We start from the raw sequence: 20,654 nt of genomic DNA on the forward strand, positions 1-20,654 counted from the left end.
ACCCTAAACATGGGACTCCTCACATCCATTTTCAGTCATGAAGAGGCTGACTTGCTATGTTCCTCTCATTCTTAAGATCACATATATTGAGGCGAAGTTTTGGTATTTTGAAACAGCGTTTCATTTCATGAGTGTTTTTGAATAAATGAGTAAGTCATTTAAAGAACAAATGAATGACTGAATTGTTCTTGCTATAATTAAGACCATTCTCAATTTCCTATGCAAATGCAGAGAAGCAGAGTCATAAAATTGAGAGAATTAGGATCATAAAATTTAAAGGTTGGAAAGAAAATTCCTAGAAAACTTCCACGTTAGAGGAAAAAAAAAAAAAAGCCTAAGGCACAATGATAAAGCAGCGAGTGACGGAGCTGGATCTGGAATGGTGACTTTGGGTCCTAGTCAGCTGTTTCCCTTAGTGAATCTGCTTAAGTCACAAACTCATTTTGGTAGATGTTTTTTGATGCCCCAGCCTTTTCTATATTAAGAAAATTAAAACCAGCTAAGTCCAATGAGCTCCTCCCCTCATTATTTTTTTTTTTTTAAAGATTTTACTCATTCACTTGATAGAGAGAGACACGGTGAGAGCGGGAACACAGCAGGAAGAGAAGAAGAGGGAGAAGCAAGCTCCCCACTGAGCAGGGAGCCTGATGCAGGGCTCAATCCCAGGACCCTGGGATCATGACCTGAGACCAAGGCAGATACCTAACTTCTGAGCCACGCGGAAGCATCCCCTCTCCTCATTTCTTTGTACTCTAGGGCCAGACTGGACCACTTCCATCCTGAAATAGTTAAATTACACACACACACACACACACACACAAATATACACACACACCACTGTTTGCATCACACTGTCTGCTTCAATTCCTAACCTCACAAAAGTTTTGCTTATTTGTGTTAACTAATGATACTCTCCCCTTCAGATGAACAGACTTCTCAGGAACTAATGATGTGTGAAACAGGAATTGTTATGTATACGATTTTCTAAAACCAGAACAGAAAACCTTACAAAACCCTCTTTTTTTAGCTACGTAGGAAAGTCTCTGAGCGCTCTGAAAGTTCATCGTTTTTAAAACTGTTACTGCCAAAATACAAATGCCCATCAAGTCATCTAGTCTTCCAGTCAGCCGGTCTCAGTGTGAACACTTTCCAGGGGGGCAAGTGAGCTGGTTTATTCCAATTTGGGCCATCTCTAAATTTTAGCAAGTTTCTTCTCATATTGAGCACAAATCTGCTTCTGTGTGATTTCCACCCAGTGATCCTGCTCCGGCTGTCTGATATCACAAAGCACAAATCCAATTCCTCTTCCTTCCTTCCCTTTATGGACCAGACAGTCCATAATAAATATGGAGTTGTCAACTACATCTCTGTATCCTCCTAGCTCCATACTTGAAAGTCCTGATTTTTTTTGTTGTTATTTCTGCTCCCAGGCTTCTCACATTCTAGATTCTCAACTCTCCTCATGTCCTGTAGTTTCCCAGCATTCTCCTTAAAATGCAGCTCCCAGACACAACCAACCTCGTGGACAGGTCACTGTGACCCACGCCCAGCCCAGGAGACCTACTACAAGCTTCACTCTGGATGCTAGGTAGTCATCGACGAAGCTGAGATTCTTTTCTGAAACAGAACACGATACAAGTGGAAACTCCTCATGTAAGTTGGAAGAACTCAATTTAAGGATTGCTGTTGGTTGAGTGGGGGAATCAGAAGCCATTTGAGCGTCAGTTTCCTCAAATGTAAGTGGGAATGATAACAAGGATGTGCCTTGCTAACCTCACATGACTGCTTCAAGTCCCAGATGATGAAATGGATAAAAAGCCATGCGAGTAATACAGCATTATTATCAGGATATATTAAAGCACATTAAAATTGGTAACTGACAAAATATTAACTGTACCACCACAGCAGTCAATGTAAACCACAACAATAAAAATAATCCCCGTTTCCCTTTTTAAAATCTCCAAAGACAAGAAATCATATCAAAATCCTAAATTCTGTCCTCAACTATCAAATGCTCTGCAGAAACTTCATTTGATCAATGCTTTAAAAAAAAACAGCCTGCTGATTTACATAAGGAGAACAAGCAGAGATGACCAGGTCACTGTTCAGTTAGAGGATCTCAAAATGCATGAAATTTTTGAAAAAGATTTTATTTATTTGAGAGGGAGAGGGAGACAGAGAGAGAGAGATAGAGAGCAAGGGCACATGCAGGGGGAGCTGCAAGCAGAGGAGGAAGCAGGCTCCCCACTGAGCAGGGAGCCCCATGTGGGACTCAATCCCAGGACCCTGGGATCATGACTTAAGCCAAAGACAGAGGCTTAACCAACTGAGCCACCCAGGCGCCCCAAAATGCATGAACATTAAAAAACAAAACAACAACAACCCCCCCCCAAAACCATGGAAGTATTTATTTCTCTATATTTACAATGATCATGGAACTGGGTTTACTTTTTCTTCATTACCAGCAGACGATGATTTGTTAAGACGCAAGGAAAGCCTGTGTTGCTTTTAAAAGATTTCTGAACATCAAGGTAACATCACTGCCAAAGTACAAAGAAAAGACACTGCAACGTTCAGATAAAAGGGTGCTGGGGTATGAATCATCAGCACTCAGAGTAGCCTGACAGGTCTGGATGGGAGCCAGACAAGAACAGCCGCAGAAGGCAATGCCCAGATGCACTTTATATTATTATATTATTATTATTATAGATTTTAAAGACATTCAAGGGGGATGTTTTCCCTTTCTCTAAGTGTCACTCATTTTAGCTTCTATGTGCACTTGACACAGCCTAAAAGTGAAATAAATAAATAAATAAGAATTAAAACTACCACTGTCCAGACCCATTCTGTTATTGCTCTAGTCTACAAATTGCCATTGTTTTGCTTTGAACTGAGATGCTTTGAACTGAGCTTCCTCTCTCCAACTTTTATCCCCATTAATACTGGGTAAGTTTTTTTTTTTTTTTTTAAAGATTTATTTATTTATTTGACAGACAGAGATCACAAGTAGGCAGAGAGGCAGGCAGAGAGAGAGGGGAGCAGGCTCCCTGCTGAGCAGAGAGACCGATGCAGGGCTCAATCCCCAGGACCCTGGGATCATGACCTGAGCCGAAGGCAGCGGCTTAACCCACTGAGCCACCCAGGCGCCCCAATACTGTGTAAGTTTTAATAAAACAAGCCATGAGCTTGAAGACACCCTTTACATTGGGTTAACCCTATTCCTTTCTGATGACATTTTGCTTTGTGTGGGGTGTTAAATGAATCACCGTGGAGCCTACTTTGAACTTGTGATCACCCCAGTGATTAGTAATCCTGCCCCTCTATCCATATGACAAAGATGATGATTCACCACAGAATCATCTTAACCTGTTTGAGATCTTTCATTTGCACAAGTTGGTGTACTAATATGATTTTTAATACAATTTTAAAAATTTTAAATTTTTAAATATAAACATAAACACAATGACAAACTAGAACTCATAAAAGGCATTCCTGTGACATACTCAAGTATAATTCAAAGAAGAGTTTAGGGTCAGATATTCTAACATGACCCCATATCATGCTCTTTGGCTACAGAGTAGTACTGAACCATTCTTTTCTGGCCCTACATGTATGTAGGCACACATGTATGGCTAATATAATTGAGTGTTTATTATGTTACATTCAACACCTTGATTTAATCCCCATCACAGATCCTATGGAACAGACACTATCAGTACAGCCCTTTAAAATGAGGATTTCGAGGCTAATTAGCCAGGCAATGTGCCCAGTGTCACAGAGCTAGTAAAATGGGCGGGCAGAAGTCAAGGCCAAGCCTTCATAACTCAGAACTGAAGTTTTTTACTATTCTACTTCCTGAGAGATAAAATTGCTAAAGTCAAGTTCTTAGGTCTCTTCATCCCACAGAGGGACAATTCTAATTCTTGCTGCTACACACTCGTGCTGCATCTAGGATCTGCCATGGTATGGCTTTACCTACGTTGTCACGGAAATCCTCCTTTGGTAGTTACAGTTAGTTTCATTTTCCCAGTGAGGAAATGACATTCAAAGACGTTATCATCCTCTGAGTTCATTTTTTTCCCACAGGAAACCAGAAGCAGAGTTAGGATTTCAACCTGAGTCTTCTCTGATCCTGAAGCCAATTCTCTTGCCTCCTAAACACTATGGTTCCAAAGTTTTTACCAATTGTTGTAATTTCCCTCACCTGAAGGAGCCCTTTTAAGGCTTTTGGTGCCATTAGGTTACCTTATGTTTATACTGACCTTCTAGGAAAGGCAGTGCAAGGTGTCCTGGCCCTGCTCCCTCCCCATGACACTGGCCCCAAACTCCTAAACTGAAGGGTGTGTCGACATCCAGGATAGGGCTCACACAGCAGGGTTAGCTCCCGACCCTGGCACAAGAGTCTGGTTTTTCGTGGAATCAAGTGCTGTTAGGCTCAGCAGCTGGGCCACAAAGGGATCTCCCCAACCCCGCCCCCTCGAAAAATGGCTTTCATGAGCGTTCTTTCCTATTCAAAGAGCAAGTTCAAATCTAGGAAGAATGATTCCACATGCCAATATTTACAAAGGTCACAGGTGGCAAGGCTGGTGTTTTAAACACATTTGCAAATTTCTTGGACATTTTCTTGTAAAGGTCTCCCCCGGACTCCTTATCTTTAATTCCATCCATTGTATCTGTGGTGCTCTATCTCTCTGAAATCATCTCATGTTAAGAACTCGAGGAATTTCTGGCTGCACACCAACAAGCCAGCAATAATTACAGTACGATCTTTACTAAATTATCACAGTGGTTTACAGTGTAAAATCATGCGCCGTTGCCACACTTAGAAAAGTGATTGTGTTTGAGTAATGTGATTACCGCCCTGTGTTCTCATTATACAAAAGTCTCAAATGCCAGGAAACATCCTGTATACATGAAAAGATGGTGCTCGCTCTCCACTGACTTGCACCGCTATGAGGGTCCAAGCTCCAACTAACATATAATAGTATCTATAACTCTGTGAACACATGAATACATTGTATACATTTACCAAAATCTGACAGTAGACTGGTTGAGAATCAATGTCATTTATATTATGGAATGGTCATCTTAGTTAATTAAGAGGAAGAAAACTCAGTATGGCAACTAGTTCTTTGTTACCAACTCAATTATCAAGCAAGAGTTATGCACTTTATGGTAGTTCTTAATACCTTAGAAGCTGCCTGGAAGGGTGGATAAAAAGCACATTTCAAGGCTGTTGACAGAGCGAAAGTAACAAACCGCCGTTGGGATTTGAATGAGAGGGTCTATTTGCAGACATGCGTGTTTTGTCTCAGTTTGCCTTCAGTGTTTACCTGAGGACATCCTGCGGCTAACTACAGTTTTGATTATACACTTAAAACTATTCTTACTATCTCTCTCCTTATCTGGCCTGTCTGCAGAAAGTGATTTGTGACTTGAAATCAAATGAAATAAAGACCCAGATGAGGTAACCAGTCAACAATTTGCCTTTTCACTTTGTTATCAGTAGGGCCCCAGCTTTCTACCCAGATAGGGACAACACAAGGCTTCCTGACCAGTTAGCAAGGACCAGGAAGACTTCAGTCCATCTAAACCCAGTGACTTATTTTCAAACAGAAACAACGGACAGGTAGGACTCAAATACTCTAGTTCTTGGCCAACCTCAAGGAGAAGTTCTCAACGACCCTGGCCTCGGTTCCTTTTGGGTGTGGCAAGTAGATGTCACCTAGGTTTTTCTGCCATTGGATGGCCCTTCATGTCATTGCGCTTACTTCTTCCTCAACCCCATATAGCCTTAGGCTGTGAATGCCGAGGGCTGGGAAGACCAGCCCCAAAGGACACACAAGCAGGGGCCCTGGGTTCCAGGCGTTGGAAGAGCAGCATCACAGCCGTCCTTCTCTGAGTTCCTCTTTAGCCACTTCCTCCTGGGTTGCTGCTTCTCTCCTCCCTTCCTCATCTGCTAAAGCCAAAATGCATCTCATTTTAGGAGCTGGAAAAGGAAGGGTATGATGCCTATTTAAAACATTCTAAATTGGCCTTTAGCATATGTCGGTGGCACAGCAGAGAGCCTGCTTCCAGGGAAATGTGTACTGAGGTATTTTATCAAGCAGCTCCTGAGTGAAGTTTCTTCACTCCATAAATATAGAAACAGCATTAGTGAAAGAAGACAGAGTAGGTATGAGAGGTTAGGAAGCTGCGAGACACTTTTATCCCACGCTTTCATGTAGTGTTTTAAAGGATTCAGTAATGAAAATGTTATTTCTCATGAACTGGATAGTTGATTCTTACAGTTTAAATGTATTTTAATCTGTCAAAGAGGTGATTGTTTTAATATTCCTATTTGAACAGAACTACAATGTCACTTCTTTAATTACAAGGCAACTTAATATATTACATTCTGAAATTGAAATGTAAAAGAAGGATATGATTTATGGTTAAAGATTAAGCCAATTTATCAGCTTGGGGTTCCTCCCAAATTTTACATCTAGAGTGAATATATCTTGGCAGCCCTGTCTTCCGCTTCTACCATTATTGATTTAAAGGCTAATTTCAGAGTAAGATGTCTCTTTTTAACCAGAAGAATTTCTCCTTTGTCCTGGAAGTCCTCCTGGGCTCACAACAGACCTGGGGTTTGGTCTGTAAATATGTTTCGGGAGGAGACGGGCAGGCCAGCAGTCTCTGTTGCAACACGTCCCTCCTCATCTCCTTCTGTTATTCTCTCAGCACAGAATGCAAGCCTTATGGTTTTCAGATCCTAAGTCTGAAGATGCTCTTTTTATTTTGTTTTGTTTTCCTGCAGAGGTTAAAGCATGAAATATAAACAGCAAATCAAACCGGGTAGATAAAGAATAGCATCACTGGGGGCTGAAGCGCGATGTGTTTTGCTGTTTTTTAATGTCTTCCTTCTCTCATGGGCTGAAACATGTCTGTCTTCCAAATGTATTGGTAATTGACTTTCATTTTCAGCTCTGAGATAGAGTCCTGGACAGTTTCACCACGACCAGGCCGCTTGCTAAGGCTAAATGAGGGAAGTCTGAATGAAGTCTGATGACTGCAACCCATCATTTCGGGCAGTCCAATCCAACTCCTCTGGGCTCTAGAACATACCCATCACAGCTAAAGTTCCCACAGAAGTGAAGATTTACAAGCTAAAAAAAAAAAACTCAAGGATGAATTTCAGAGATGTTTCTTACCTTTATTTTTGCAGTCAAAACACTATATGTTCCAACACATACATTTTTATCCAATGAAGCACAAGATAGTTACAAAATATTTAGAACCCAGGGTTGCTGTTCTAGCCATGAATATCAATTCCAGTAAAGTTCTTATGCATGCATGTTTTGGTAATTACAAATTCTGCAGCGTAAGAGCTTTGCCTTGAATTCAGTAACCGTTGGTGATGGGAATAAGACGTAATCTACTTGGCCAGATATTTAGAATTCATTAGTGGTTTAGTACAGTAACCTGTCAACTTTTCTCTTTCCACGTGTGTAGGTGTGTGAGCATGTGTTTTAAAAACAAACGGTCTAAAAATTTCACAATTAACACCAACTACGCATATCAAACAGATGGATTAAAAAGATCAGCAAGCTCTTGTTTTTTGCTTTCCTCTTATCAGTCACATCAGGCTGAATGACTTTGTAAAATTGGTATCTCCCAAGAGTAACACCTGTTTCAAATACAGGGCCCACAAAATCTTCTCTCCTCCAGTGTTTTAACTCATTTGGAGTTTGTTTTATTAGCTTGACTGAGGAGCTCCAAAGGAAACAAAGCATTAAATTGGCAGGGCCTAAACAAGACTTGCCTTCAGGAAGGGACTGGGAGCTTTGGGTGACAGTCTAATTGCTTCTAAGCCCCCAAAGCGGCCTCAGGCATGGAGTAAGAATGTGTCAACATCAACAGGCTAAATCAGCCAAAGAATTAACCAGGCGGAGTGTTACACACCCAACACAGTGCAGATCACTGTAACGGTTTTCAAAAAGGGAGTAAAATAAAATAAAGAATTGGCATCTGGCATCCAGTGTAACCTCCTAGCAGAGGTCACGTCCACAGAGCAAAACAGGCTCTTTCCTGACTCCCGCTGCTCAGGAGCTTCCTGACAAAGCTGCCCTCACACCCCAAGTTCTCCGGAGTTCGACATCATGGCAAGCACACGGAACAGAGCACCTGCCGCCTACACATGGGTCCAAAAGCAGATGCAGGAAATCACCGAACAGGTTATCCAGCCACTGTCCTAGGAGAACAGGATTAAATAAACGGATTCTGTTCGGGGGAATGCAGGAGTCAATCAAACAAATAAGCCACCTGCCCAAACTGCTTACACACTTGGAGCCCTTTTGTATCCTACGGGGATGGAGTTAGCTGGTGGAATTTCAGGCCATTCCCAGTTTTAAGAGTAATAACGATAACCAAAGCGCTATCATAAATGTCGTTTCTCTTAACCGATTCAAGTAATGATTTAGTAGTTTTTAAATACTGGTAATGCAAGCCCTGAAATAGACATTTATATTATGGCTTGATCGTAACTTCCTGGGCTTATTACCACCTGAGTCTGAAATCTGGCCCTGACTTCTCCGAAGTTGGGATGGGGTATCCGAAAACCTACATGGCGAGGAACTCATCTCTATTAGTTTATTGTTAAACAAACAAAAAACAAGCTGGTGAGAAGGAAAGGAAATAACAGCTTTCTTCTGTGTTCGATCTCCACACTACAAGGAGAAGCGTGTATTTGGTAATGCTAGGGCAAAACAATAATGATAATAGTGTTTCGCACAAAGCTTTAGGATGCAGAGCAAACACTGTTGTCGCTCTGGTGCAAATTGGCACGTGAGAAGTAGTTACTTTTATTTGGTGCGTTTTAACCCTGTGAGCAGGTGGATACAAATCTGAAGTCTGAAAAGAACCCAAGGTGAGAGAAAAGAGATCCGAGGCCATTAGAAATGAGGTGGTGGGTCTGGTCGTCAAAGGCAGTGAATTCATTTGAGGTAAATGCATAGATTCGGAAGGAAAACTGGGGCTGTGCTGAGCAGATCACTGTAACAAAAATAATGATCATTGTCGTATTTTTATGCAGACCTTTTTAAATAGACTTTTCCTTGAAGACAATGCTGGTGTTTACTCATCCCCGTACCCCCAGCACAGAGCACAGCATTTGCACAACTTGATACGTGTCTGAAGAAGGAAACTGCTGCTGATGGACGTTACAGGCAATGCTTAAAAGCAGAACAACTGTGTAAGGTGCCCCACCATCCTTCTGTGTCCTGGGTCCCAGTATCCAGTTCTGAGAAGAGCTAAATAATATTCTAAACAAAGGCCAAGATCAGAAAACAAAATAATGGCCGCCCGCAAAAAGGAAAATTATAATCAGGACTGTTGTTCAAGCAATGCTAGAAAATTATGCCCAGCCGAGTAGACAACTTAAGCACCTAAGGCAGAATGAAAGTTTCTCTCTTGTCATTAAGTCCTCTATTCAATTACCATTTATCGGGGTAATTAAACACTGGAAAGTGATGCCAGGCTAATTGTTAGATTATGATAATTACATGTCTTTGCTATGCTACAGCTGATCAAAATAAGATGTGGTCCCGTGCACTTAGCTAAAGCTGCTCTGTAATCGTCAGACTTTCGTAGAGCGCTAGGCCATTTATTACTAATTCATTACAAATCAGGCGGAGAAGCTTATTATTTGTAATGCTTCTTTTCTCCCCCCACACACAGTCTCCTGGAACAAGCCTCCCAAAAGGTTAAGCACAAACTGTCGCCTCTCATTGGCCCGTTTCCATCCCAATTACACAGCTGAGCAGCATTAGGTACCTCTGTTTGAGAGGGTTCATCAGCCTGCTTCACAAAATCCTGCAACCGCCCATCACATTGGCAGCAACATCCACCGCTCCCTTTCAGCCTCCGCCAACCACTGTTCTGCTCTGAGCTGTGTCCCAGCAACCACGAGCTGGCAGTCCAGACGGTGTTTTGGGTCTGAGGCTCCCTTCTGCTCGGGTCAGGCCTAGCCCAGGCTGGGATATGCCCAGGGTTTGGTCCAGCCAGCAGGAGGCACGGGGAGTACAGACTGCGCCCCCTCCTGCCCGGGAAGTCTGGTCTCTGCTCCTCAAGCCAGGGTCAGGAGAAGAGTCGGACCAGAGTCACCTCAAAGCTTTCTCAGGAGCCGACCAGAGTCACCTCAAAGTGACCAAATGGGATCCTTGTAGGGGAAGAATGGGACCAATCCATTGTCTGGGGCTTCCCGGGGGGGGGGTTAGAAAGCTGTCCTTCCGTCCCTCTACTAAACGCTCCGGGTCACCGTTAGAAGATGGGAAGGCAAACGGGATTTGAGATTTGAGATTTTCCCCCCTAGTACTTGGGCATGATTATTGACTGAATGTTTGTACCTCCCCCCACCTCCCACCGAAACTCGTAAGTCGAATCTCCAACCTCCAATGTGAGTGACTGTATTTGGAGATAGGGCCTTACCGGGGTAATTAAGGTTATATAAGGTCATAAGGTGGAGCCTTGACCCAATGGGATGATCGTCCTAAAACGAGTGCCTCCTCCCACCTCTCCTCTGCCTCCTTCCCTTTATGTGCCTCTGCAAGCCGGAAGGAGAGCGCTTACCAGAAACTGACCCTTCCAGACCTAGAGCTGGGACTTCCAGCCTCCAGAAGCACGAGAATAAATTTCTGCTGCCAACAACTGCCAACAAGTATCTGGTGTTCTGTTATGGCAGCCTGAGCAAATGAATATGGGTAGTTTAACATTTAATTACTGGAAAAGTTTGGGGTGGGGCGGCATTGAATTATATCATGGGCAGAGACTTCAGAAACAGACACACACGCAAAACTGATGTAGAACAAGGTAACCAGGGCAGGGAAGGGAGGGCACGGGAGAGCGGAGAGAGCAGAAGGGAGCCCGTGCTGGCGCCCCTCACGATACCCTGCGTGTGGGGGACACCCCGTACCCATCTGCCGTTCTGAGCAAATGGCTGGTCTGAGGGAGGAAGGCACCTTATTTTCCTAAGTAAGGATAGTTTCACCTCTTAAATTAACTCATGGCACCATGAAAACGACTGTATTATCACCCAGCAACGGTGTTATCTCACTGTTTCAGCAAGGTTTTCACCCAAAGATAGAATGAAGGGTGTTACAGAGAAGTCACAGGCTCTATTTTACCCTTCCTCGACCCTGAAAATTAAAACAGAATATGCCACCGCCTTTCAAAAATCATATTAAGTGCATTCTGGGGACAAAACAAACCACGAGGTACCTTTGTTAACACCAGAATACATAAAACTGTCATTTTATGCACACATTTACTGGTGGCCTGTGGCTTAAGACAGGGGAGCTGGGGGAACAAAGGTACTTCGGTTCATCACATAAAAATGGTTTTGCACTACTTAGTATTATTATTTCCTCCCACACTCATTAAAAGGATATTCATTCATACAGCTGGATCCTCTATTTACTTTTATAGCCTGGACCACAGAAAGATATATGCAAGAATAATGCAATCATAAAAAATAAGAAACTAATTGCTCTATCCCAAGGAAACATAAGGGGGAGAAAGAAATAAACAATTCACCATTTATTTCTCAGAAATAAATCTCGGCACTTTAGGGGATTCTCAAGAGCTATAATATCTCTGCCTACTTAAATGCTTGTCTATCTCAATGTCAGAGAATATAGTTGTTGTCTCTCCCCTTCCCCTTTCATTTTAATAAGCTCGCTTTCCAAATGTCTACCTTGGAAGAGAACTACAGTTCAAAGCAAATGCGCATGACCCTCCTCTTGAACTTTCAGAATGTTTGGTCCTGCTGTAATCTCTGAATCAGCCGCTCGCGGGGACTGTGAAGTTTCAGAGGGATGGTTAATGCCAAGACACAAAGATGATGAACTAAGAGGGTGATAACGGGCACTTCATGCTGGGTGACAACTCAGCATCGCAAGCCTTGCGAGGACAGGGTCACCACTGGCTTTCTTCAGCACTCTGCAGTACAATCCCAGATCCCCAAGTTCCTTTGACACACGCATTAACATTTTATTGCCCTTCAAACTGTTCAAGTCCAAAAGAGACAGAGAATGTGAGTTGCGGGTAAGTTACAAACTCGGAGGGAGGAGGAGCGGGTCAGAGAAACAACAAAGCAGGTAGGAAACGCACAGGGGCTCTGAGATGAGCCTGGGACTCAGCCCAGAATCTGTATCTAGTGTGAGGACAAACGGCATGAGGTCTCGCTGCGCAGTCGATTTACAAAACAGGACGATTTCATTTATCCATGTTTTAATTCAACGTACACGCACCTACTCTGTGCATGCTGGATATTTAATTAAAATCAGAAGCCATTTTATGTTCTAAAAGGAGCTTCGATTTTTTTTTCCTTCCCATTCCACAAACACTCGTATACTTTCCAACCCTCTCAGTGGGAAGAAGGGGTGAAGGCAAACCGGGAATTCATGTTGGTACACTCCGCATTTGCTGTCTCAGAACACTCTGTAGCTGAGAAAAGATTGGTAACAGCTAAGACCCACCCAAGGATGGTTTAAGAATCCAGCCATTAAATGAAATGCCTAAGTCTTGGTCACTGAAAGTGCTGGTTACTATGGTTTTGTGAATACAACTAGAGAAAGGAACATAAAACATACGCCAGCCAAGGGGGCAGCTTAGAACCATAGTCTTCAAGGCTAATGGAAAGCGCCCCCGACTGTCACAGCTGTTCAGCCCACCCTGAAATTCGAGGTTGGAGGAAGCGGTATGGGGCTGGCTCTCAGGCTGCAGAAATGCCTTTTCCTTCTGCTAGCAGGGGCAGTGAGGCTATGGAGCACTGTGTATACCACACAATTGGGGGACGTCGTCTGAGGCTTACACACACCTCCACAGGGTTTTGAATCTTAAGAAGTTACCAAGGACTCTGAGCCACCGCAGGAAATGAACTGAAAATTAGGGATTATGAGGAAAATAAAAAAATTTCTTAAAATTTTTTTTTTTAGTTTAAATACGAGTTTCTAGGATATAAGCTGAAGGAATAAACTTATGTATGCCTTGCAGTGCTTCCTAGTAGCATAGTAAATGTAGTTTTGTCTATTTTTTTAAGTCAGGGTGGTGGCTTCAAGATATAATTGATATCTCAAAAGACACCAGGATGTTTGGAAGTATATGGAAACAAAATACTGCCATTCTCTGTTAGACGATTACAATATTTAAAAATTTCTATCACATGAGAGGGAATTGTGTTGGTTCTAAGAACTAGAAAAATTTATAGGGAAACTCAAATTTAGACACATCACTCCTTTTTTTCCCCTAAATGGCATGTTGCAAGCCAGCATCCCCAAGCACTCACGGTATTAAAAAGTGGCATTCTCAGCACTGTATTTGCAACTAAATATTTATGTACACGATTGAATCTATGAACTCCTCTCACATAAAACTTTCTATAATTGGTTTTGACTCAACACCAACCATGATCAGGCTACGAGAGTCAAGAGAGACAAAATCTTAACTCACCACTCCTTAAAAACACCAAGTTTTTTGTCTTTGTATTCCTAGACACTACTCCTATTTACTAGGCTTAACCTATAGTTATCATGAATTCCTTAATTCACAGAGCGCGCATGATGTAGGCTTGTAAGGAGATGGCCTCTGGTTCTCCCTTGGCACACAACAGTCAAAGATAATTTCACAAGAACACTGCTTCTGCATCAAGATGATAGAGATACACACCAGTGGAAGGGACTTTGAGGCACCATCTCTTCTAGCTGTTTCCTTTCAGGACTGTTAATTATCCAGTCTCTTTTTAAAAAAATCTCCAGGGAGAGTTTGAGTCTTAAATAGCAGCTCTTCCTAGGACCTGTAGATGTCATTCAAAATTCAATGCATAAAGAAATTCTCTACTCTGGGGCACCCGGCTTTCCAGTGTTGATCAGAGCATTTTCCTCACCCCTACCTTGTAAGAAGATTTAAAAGAAAAATAGAGGAAATTTAGCTCAAGTTTGCCGAGAAAAGTCAAGCTGATTGTATTATTGACTGCCTACTGCATTAGTAATTTCCAACTGAATTACCAACTGTTTGCCCGCATTATATTGCTATTGTTCGATACCATTTTCATTGCCCTAATGAAACAAAGCTATATAATATAACCATAAAGTACTGATTACAGTTAACCATAATGGAAGAGAGCTAAGGAAAGACCTATTTTTAAAATATGCACAGAAAAAGATAAATGCTGATCCTCAACAGACTTTTTTTTTTTTTTTTTAAACTCTTTTTGGCTTTCTGGATTGAGATCAAAACAACACTGACAAATTAATTCTTCTTTCTTTTCCAACAATACAGATGGTATTTCCCCTAAAATAGAATTTCTAGAAGATTTCCCAAAGAGCGAAAGTTCTCTAGGTGCTAAAAAAAAAAAAAAAAAAAAAAAAAAAAAGTAACATCTTGAATTTTACACATATCTTAACAAGTACCTACTTCAAACCAGAGTATTCCCTAATATCACAAAAGAGGTTATCCAAATTTTCCCTGGAGTGCAGATTTTCTCCCCGTCTATAGGTGAGCTCTTCGGAGAAGTGCCATTCTGAAACCAGAAGGGTATTTTTATTCAGCCAGCAACACAGATGATTGGGGTGCAGTGCTGGGCTGAAGCTGCCCGAGTGAGATAGCAAATTCATGGCTGAGATTTCTGCCTTTTAGCAAAGGCACTGAAGGTTACTTGGCAGCCCCTTGCACACCCAGCTCCTTTCCCAAAGACAGAAACAGTAAACCAAGAGTTGGAGGCAACACGAAGAAATGGTAGAGAAAATTCTTGGATGTTGCTGATTATATTATGACTCCAAGCTGTAGTGTCAGACACTTGCTCCCTTCTGATATTTGTGCCAGAGCTACCAAACCCCATACCCCACCCCACCCTACCCCCCGGATGAAGTGTAACTGGTATAATGAGAAAGAGAGCTCACCGTTGTCACTCCCTAAGGATTCCTCGACTCCAGCTGGTGACGGTGAATGAAGTTACTGTGTGGTGCTGTAGGGACAGATGATCTGTGACTGTCCAGGTCCCAGACACCCAGGCATTCCACATCTGATTAACTTTTCCCGCCATTTCTCTAGTGGATAGGGTGTAAACGTACACTGGAGTACATTGGAAATGCCTGCCTGTCAGTTTCTTTTTATTTTTTAAAGATTTTATTTATTTATTTGACAGAGATCACAAGCAGGCAGAGAAGCAGGCAGAGAGAGGAAGGGAAGCAGGCTCCCCGCTGAGCAGAGAGCCCGATGTGGGGCTCGATCCCAGGACCCTGGGATCATGACCTGAGCTGAAGGCCTACTGAGCCACCCAGGCGCCCCAGCATGTCAGTTTCTTTACGACAAACCCCGGTCCCGGAACAGACCTTTGTACTTGTGCAACAATGAGCAACAGTGATGACAAGGCCATCCGTGTGGACACACCATGCTGAGTTCTACAGACCGTATTTGATACACTGATATGATTTCTGCAGTTCAGAGTAGCTACCTCAATGTTAAATTTACTTGCGTTTTCGAGTTCCGGCACAGCGGACAAAAAGGTAAAAACCAAGCCAAGGTGATATCTGCGAGACCTCTTTCAATAATGTGCATTGCTTGAAAGATGGAAGAGAACCTGCATTTATCTTTCCCTATTACAGAGCTAATTTATGCAAGTTCATTTGCCTTTTGCGTCTATCGATTGGATTCTTGTCTCATCCCCTGCATCGCTGACTAAACAATAATGCAAAGCCAGACAAAATTTGTACAGATTTTTATATGCTCTTACCTCTACAGCCTATTTAAAAGTTTGCATAAGCCAAACAGTGCAAGTGGAAATTACGGGTGACGTGAAAAAGTTTTTCACTTCCTCGCATCCAAAAGAGAGTTCCGCGACAATGAGAACACTCAGTGGTAGAACTTCTCTTTTCACTTTTAAGCAGTCATGTCTGAACATTTGAAAAGAATCCTGTGCTGTAGGCACGCTCAAGTTAAAATAGAAGCACAATTTGAGATTACAGATTATAAAACCAGTAAGCACAGCTGCTATATGCAGCGCAGGAATGGCTCTCCTTTTCCATATCCATTTGTGGAAGACAGTCAAACCCCGAAGGAAAATAGCCTTTACTGCAAAAACGAGCAAAAGGGCTAAATCCCAGGAGGAATGATTTTCAGACATAATCTGCCATCTATCTGCTCCCAGTCTCAAATAATGCTTTTATTTAGTGCTTCATTCTGGAGGGGGAAAAAAAAAATATATATATATATATATATGTGTGTGTGTGTGTGTGTGTGTGTGTGTGTGTGTGTGTCCCTTATGGCATACTTTCCAATATTTTATTATTTAAATGCTTTCTGCTTATGGGTTCAAGTCAACAAGTCTAATTTTAGTCTTGGGACTAATGATAAAATAGCTTATTTAAATATAAAGTGATCCAAAAGCTGTTGATAAGACAGGAAAGTACAAAAGTTGCCCTTACAAGATAACGAGATTTTTAAAACCCGAAGAGTATTTTAATCCAACTTGTACAAAGCACTCATGTGCCCTACTGAAGGATTTCTAACTACTTCCTCTTGTTACCACTTCGCTAATTTACTCATGTCCGAAAAGGGAGAGAGAGAAGGGAAATGTGGAAGTCCAGTGAGAGTCTGCTCTCCTCCTCCTCTGGGGTGATTACTGGCCCGGTGTTCGACAATGGAGAAATCACAAGATGCTTCGACTCTGAACAGGGAAACTCTTCAGCTTATTGAGCATTCTAGAATTGCTCAGGCAGGGATATTTGACAGGGGCAGAGGGACACCTGGCAGGTGTGGAGTTCAGCCACCTAGACCTCTCTAAGGATGGTTGCAAATCGTACAAGATGTCCAGAAACACTAATAGGCATTCTCCGAACCACTTGGGAGGTGTCACTAATAAAAAGTGGAAATCAGAGTGGAAGGAAATTTTCATTTCTAATCCTCCTTGTGGCACCTGGCTTTTTCAGCACATATGGTTTGTAAAGTTTGCTAATGTCTGGTGGTTATCAAGGAAATCAGTGTTGATTAAAGATATTTCAACTTTATCTTCATTTTCCAGACATTGCAGGTATCTATCTGATAATGGAGAAGAAACAACTATCTTACTGGTGTGGTAGGCAGCACAGGAAAGAAGTCAAGAGAAAGAGGATAGAGAGCCATCTGCCTAGCTTCAGATCTGGGCTCTGTTACTACTGAATGTGCAACCTTGGCAAGCAACTTTACCTTTCTATGCCTCAGTTTCCTCAACTGTAACATTGGAATAACAATGGACCTCACTCTTAGGACATTATTTAGATTACATGAATAAATTATATGAGTAAACCAGGACGGAATGGGAAGCACTTAGTCCTTGACAAATAGTACAGGTAAGAGGAATATGGACAATTATATTATCTCCCTAACTAGTATTTTTTGACTAAAGACAAAGAGGTTTTCTACTTTGAACAATATCTTAAGAACCTCCAAACTCTTTAGAAATAAAAATTCTGATGATCATTGCAACACCTCAAGTAGGTGAAGTGTCGGTATAACAAATTTTTGTGGAAGTAATGAAAAGTGCCTTCTGAAATGTTTATAGAAATGGGGGAAGAGAATATGCTGGCTCTTTGGACAGGCTGCTTCAGAGTACGGAAACGCAGAGAAGGGGCTTTTCTAAGCGTGCTGGGGATATAAATACACTGAGTAAAGGTGGGCAGTTGCCTTTGTAGTATGAGTTCTGGGACACAAAAGCTACCTTTAAACAAAAATGCCTTCCCCAAAGTAAATATCAGTTCTTAAATCTGTGCAAAGTGTTCTTTTGCCTGGAAGGGAACTCATTCTTGCCAGCTAATGCATTAACATACTTTCATTTCCCTGACTCATTAATACTTGTCACCTAGCAGAGTTGAGACCCCTGAGAGATGAAGGCACATGATGGGTAAATTCTGACGAGAAAGAATAAGTGGTCTTCAGGGTCAGGAGAAGAGGCTTCAGGGAAGGCACCCCAGGCAGAACGACTTAAGCACAAGGTGAGATCCTAGAGAAATACTTGAGAATTCCCAGTTCTGCTGAAGTTCAGCTCTACTGATGAAGTATCATCAAAATGCATTAGAATAAATGACATTTCTCCAGAAGGTCTATTTTAACTTAAACTTGAAAATTACACTTCACTTGAGCAATATGATATTAGACTGACCTTCCATCTTTTCTTAATTTGATTGACTTTTCACATATTTATGCCCTGCTTCTTTTAGTTAACTAATTAGTTCGTCCAATGCATTGATTGCTTCCTGTAACTCAGGCGCTATACTCGAAGATTAAGAAACAAAAATGAACCAAGACAGAGTCCCAGGCTACAAAAACTGACAATCTAGCAGGGGAGACAGGCACACAAATAAATCACCACAATAAAATGCGTTCGAAGAGAAATTTTTACCAAATGCTATGGAAAATAGGAAACAGCAACAGACTCTGGAAGAGTTCAGGAAGACCTCATAAGGGAGCCAGGTCTTGGAAGATGAACAGAATTATCCCCAGGAAGGGGAAGGAATGGGCTTTCCAGGCAAGGGTGATGGCTGAAAGCCAGAAGGCCTGAAAGCAAGGAGCTTGCTGAGAGGGCAAACGAGGCTGTGCAGGGAGGTGAAAACTTTATTTCGAGAATGGAGTTGGGCGGGCAAATGAGAACCAAAGAAGACTTCTAAGGTGTAGAACATAATTGGATTTGCACTTTTATTTATCTTATTTTTTATTTTTATTTTTTTTAAAATCACTCATCTATGCGAAAGAGAGCGTGTGCTGGGGGAGGGGCAAAGGGAGAGAATCCAAGCAGACTCCCTGCTGAGCCCAGAGGCTCAACCCCAGGTCCCATGAGATCATAACCTGAGCTGAAACCAAGAGTCAGATGCTCTCAACCAACTGAACCACCCAGGTGTCCCTGGATTTGTATTATTATTTTTTTAAGATTTTATTCATTTATTTGACAGACAGAGATCACAAGTAGGCAGAGAGCCCAGCAGAGAGAGAGGAGGAAGCAGGCTCCCCGTTGAGCAGAGAGTCCGATGCGGGGCTTGATCGCAGGACCCTGAGAGATCATAACCTGAGCCGAAGGCAGAGGCTTTAACCCACTGAGCCATCCAGACGCTCCTGGATTTGTATTTTTTTTTAAAATTTTATTTATTTGCTTGAGAGAGAGATAGTGAGAGAGAGCATTAACAAGGAGAAGGTCAGAGGTAGAAGCAGACTCCCCATGGAGCTGGGAGCCTGATGCGGGACTCGATCCCAGGACTCCAGGATCATGACCTGAGCCGAAGGCAGTCGTCCAACCAACTGAGCCACCCAGGTGTCCCTGGATTTGTATTTTTAACTGATGATTTTCTTAGTCCTGGAGGAGACACACTGGGTGGGAAGAAAGCCTAGAGAGAGAAGATCACAAGGACTCTACTGCAACAGACCAGGAAGACATAGGCACAGAGAGGTCAGCCTACCACTGAGGACTCTCTGTGACAACAAACTTCACCTACTCTCCCATTCAGCCACGATTTGCAGAGACTCTACTCTGCGCAAGGTACTTTGTGTGGAGGAAACTACAAAACAAGTCAGATACAAACCTCTTCACTCCAGCTTCTTATGACTGCCTCGACATGAAGAGCTTGAAGTAGGGCATTTGTGGGATTAAAAAAAATGTCACGAACAAGAGAAAAGTAACAGGCAGAAACATCAGAAGAGGGTTAAAAGCAGTTGTTAACTTTTGTTCGTTGCTTTGGCAATGCTTAGGTGTGACCAAATATGTTAGAAGTTAATGGAGAGGGGTGCCTGGGTGGCTCAGTGGGTTGAGCCTCTGCCTTCAGCTCAGGTCATGATCCTGGGGTCCTAGGATCAAGCCCCGCATCGGACTCTCTGCTCGGTGGGGAGCCTGCTTCCCCCTCTCTCTGAGTGCCTCTCTGCCTACTTGTGATCTCTCTCTCTGTAAAATAAATAATAGGTAAAGTCTTTAAAAAAAAAAAAAAGTTAATGGAGAGCAGCCAGAAGAACAATGAATGCGAAGTTAAAAGATCTGGGTTTAAATATAGTCTTTGCTTTAAATATGGTGTGACTCGGGCAGGTTACTTAATCTCTTTGTACCTTCACAAGTGGAAAACTAGATGTCCTCAAGGTTCTACAATGCTATTTCAGAATGCAGAAGAACTGGTATTCGAATTATTTCAGAAACTGAATGCCAAGACTTGGTAGAATGCTAAGATTTCACCCAATTCCACTCTAGGTTTCCATTCATTATACCATTTCAGTGGTGTGAGGAACAGCTTTAACTGCACACTCAAAACTGGTACAGCACCTCACACCCAGGGACCCAAGGAGGTCATGATGATTGCGTATCCTGTGTCTAGTACGGAAAGTTGCGAAAGACAAGAATATAGCCAAAATCATGAAAAGGATTCCATTCTTCCTACACAGAAAGTGGCAGAACTTGAGATCATCTAGGTGGTAACAAATGACAAAACGTCCCCAATGAAAAAAGCTACAAGGGAGGCTACATTTATGGTTTATCATATGATTATTTTCCCCCCACACCTGCTTTCAACCCTACCAAGGGCCCAAGCTGCACAATAGGAAATGGCAAGCATTGTGACGAGAAAAATCAGTGAAGTCACCATTTAGAAATCCCCTCCACCAGGCATCTT

General features: G+C 42.3%; 1 protein-coding gene across 3 annotated transcripts in view; it reads right to left on the minus strand.

The window, feature by feature from the left end:
- EFNA5 (ephrin A5) overlaps positions 1 to 20,654 on the minus strand; it is a 273,798-nt gene that overhangs the window by 45,005 nt on the left and 208,139 nt on the right. The window lies entirely within an intron of this gene.

The sequence above is a fragment of the Mustela nigripes genome, chromosome 12, assembly GCF_022355385.1.
Source record: "Mustela nigripes isolate SB6536 chromosome 12, MUSNIG.SB6536, whole genome shotgun sequence".
In the NCBI taxonomy this organism is placed as follows: domain Eukaryota; kingdom Metazoa; phylum Chordata; class Mammalia; order Carnivora; family Mustelidae; genus Mustela; species Mustela nigripes.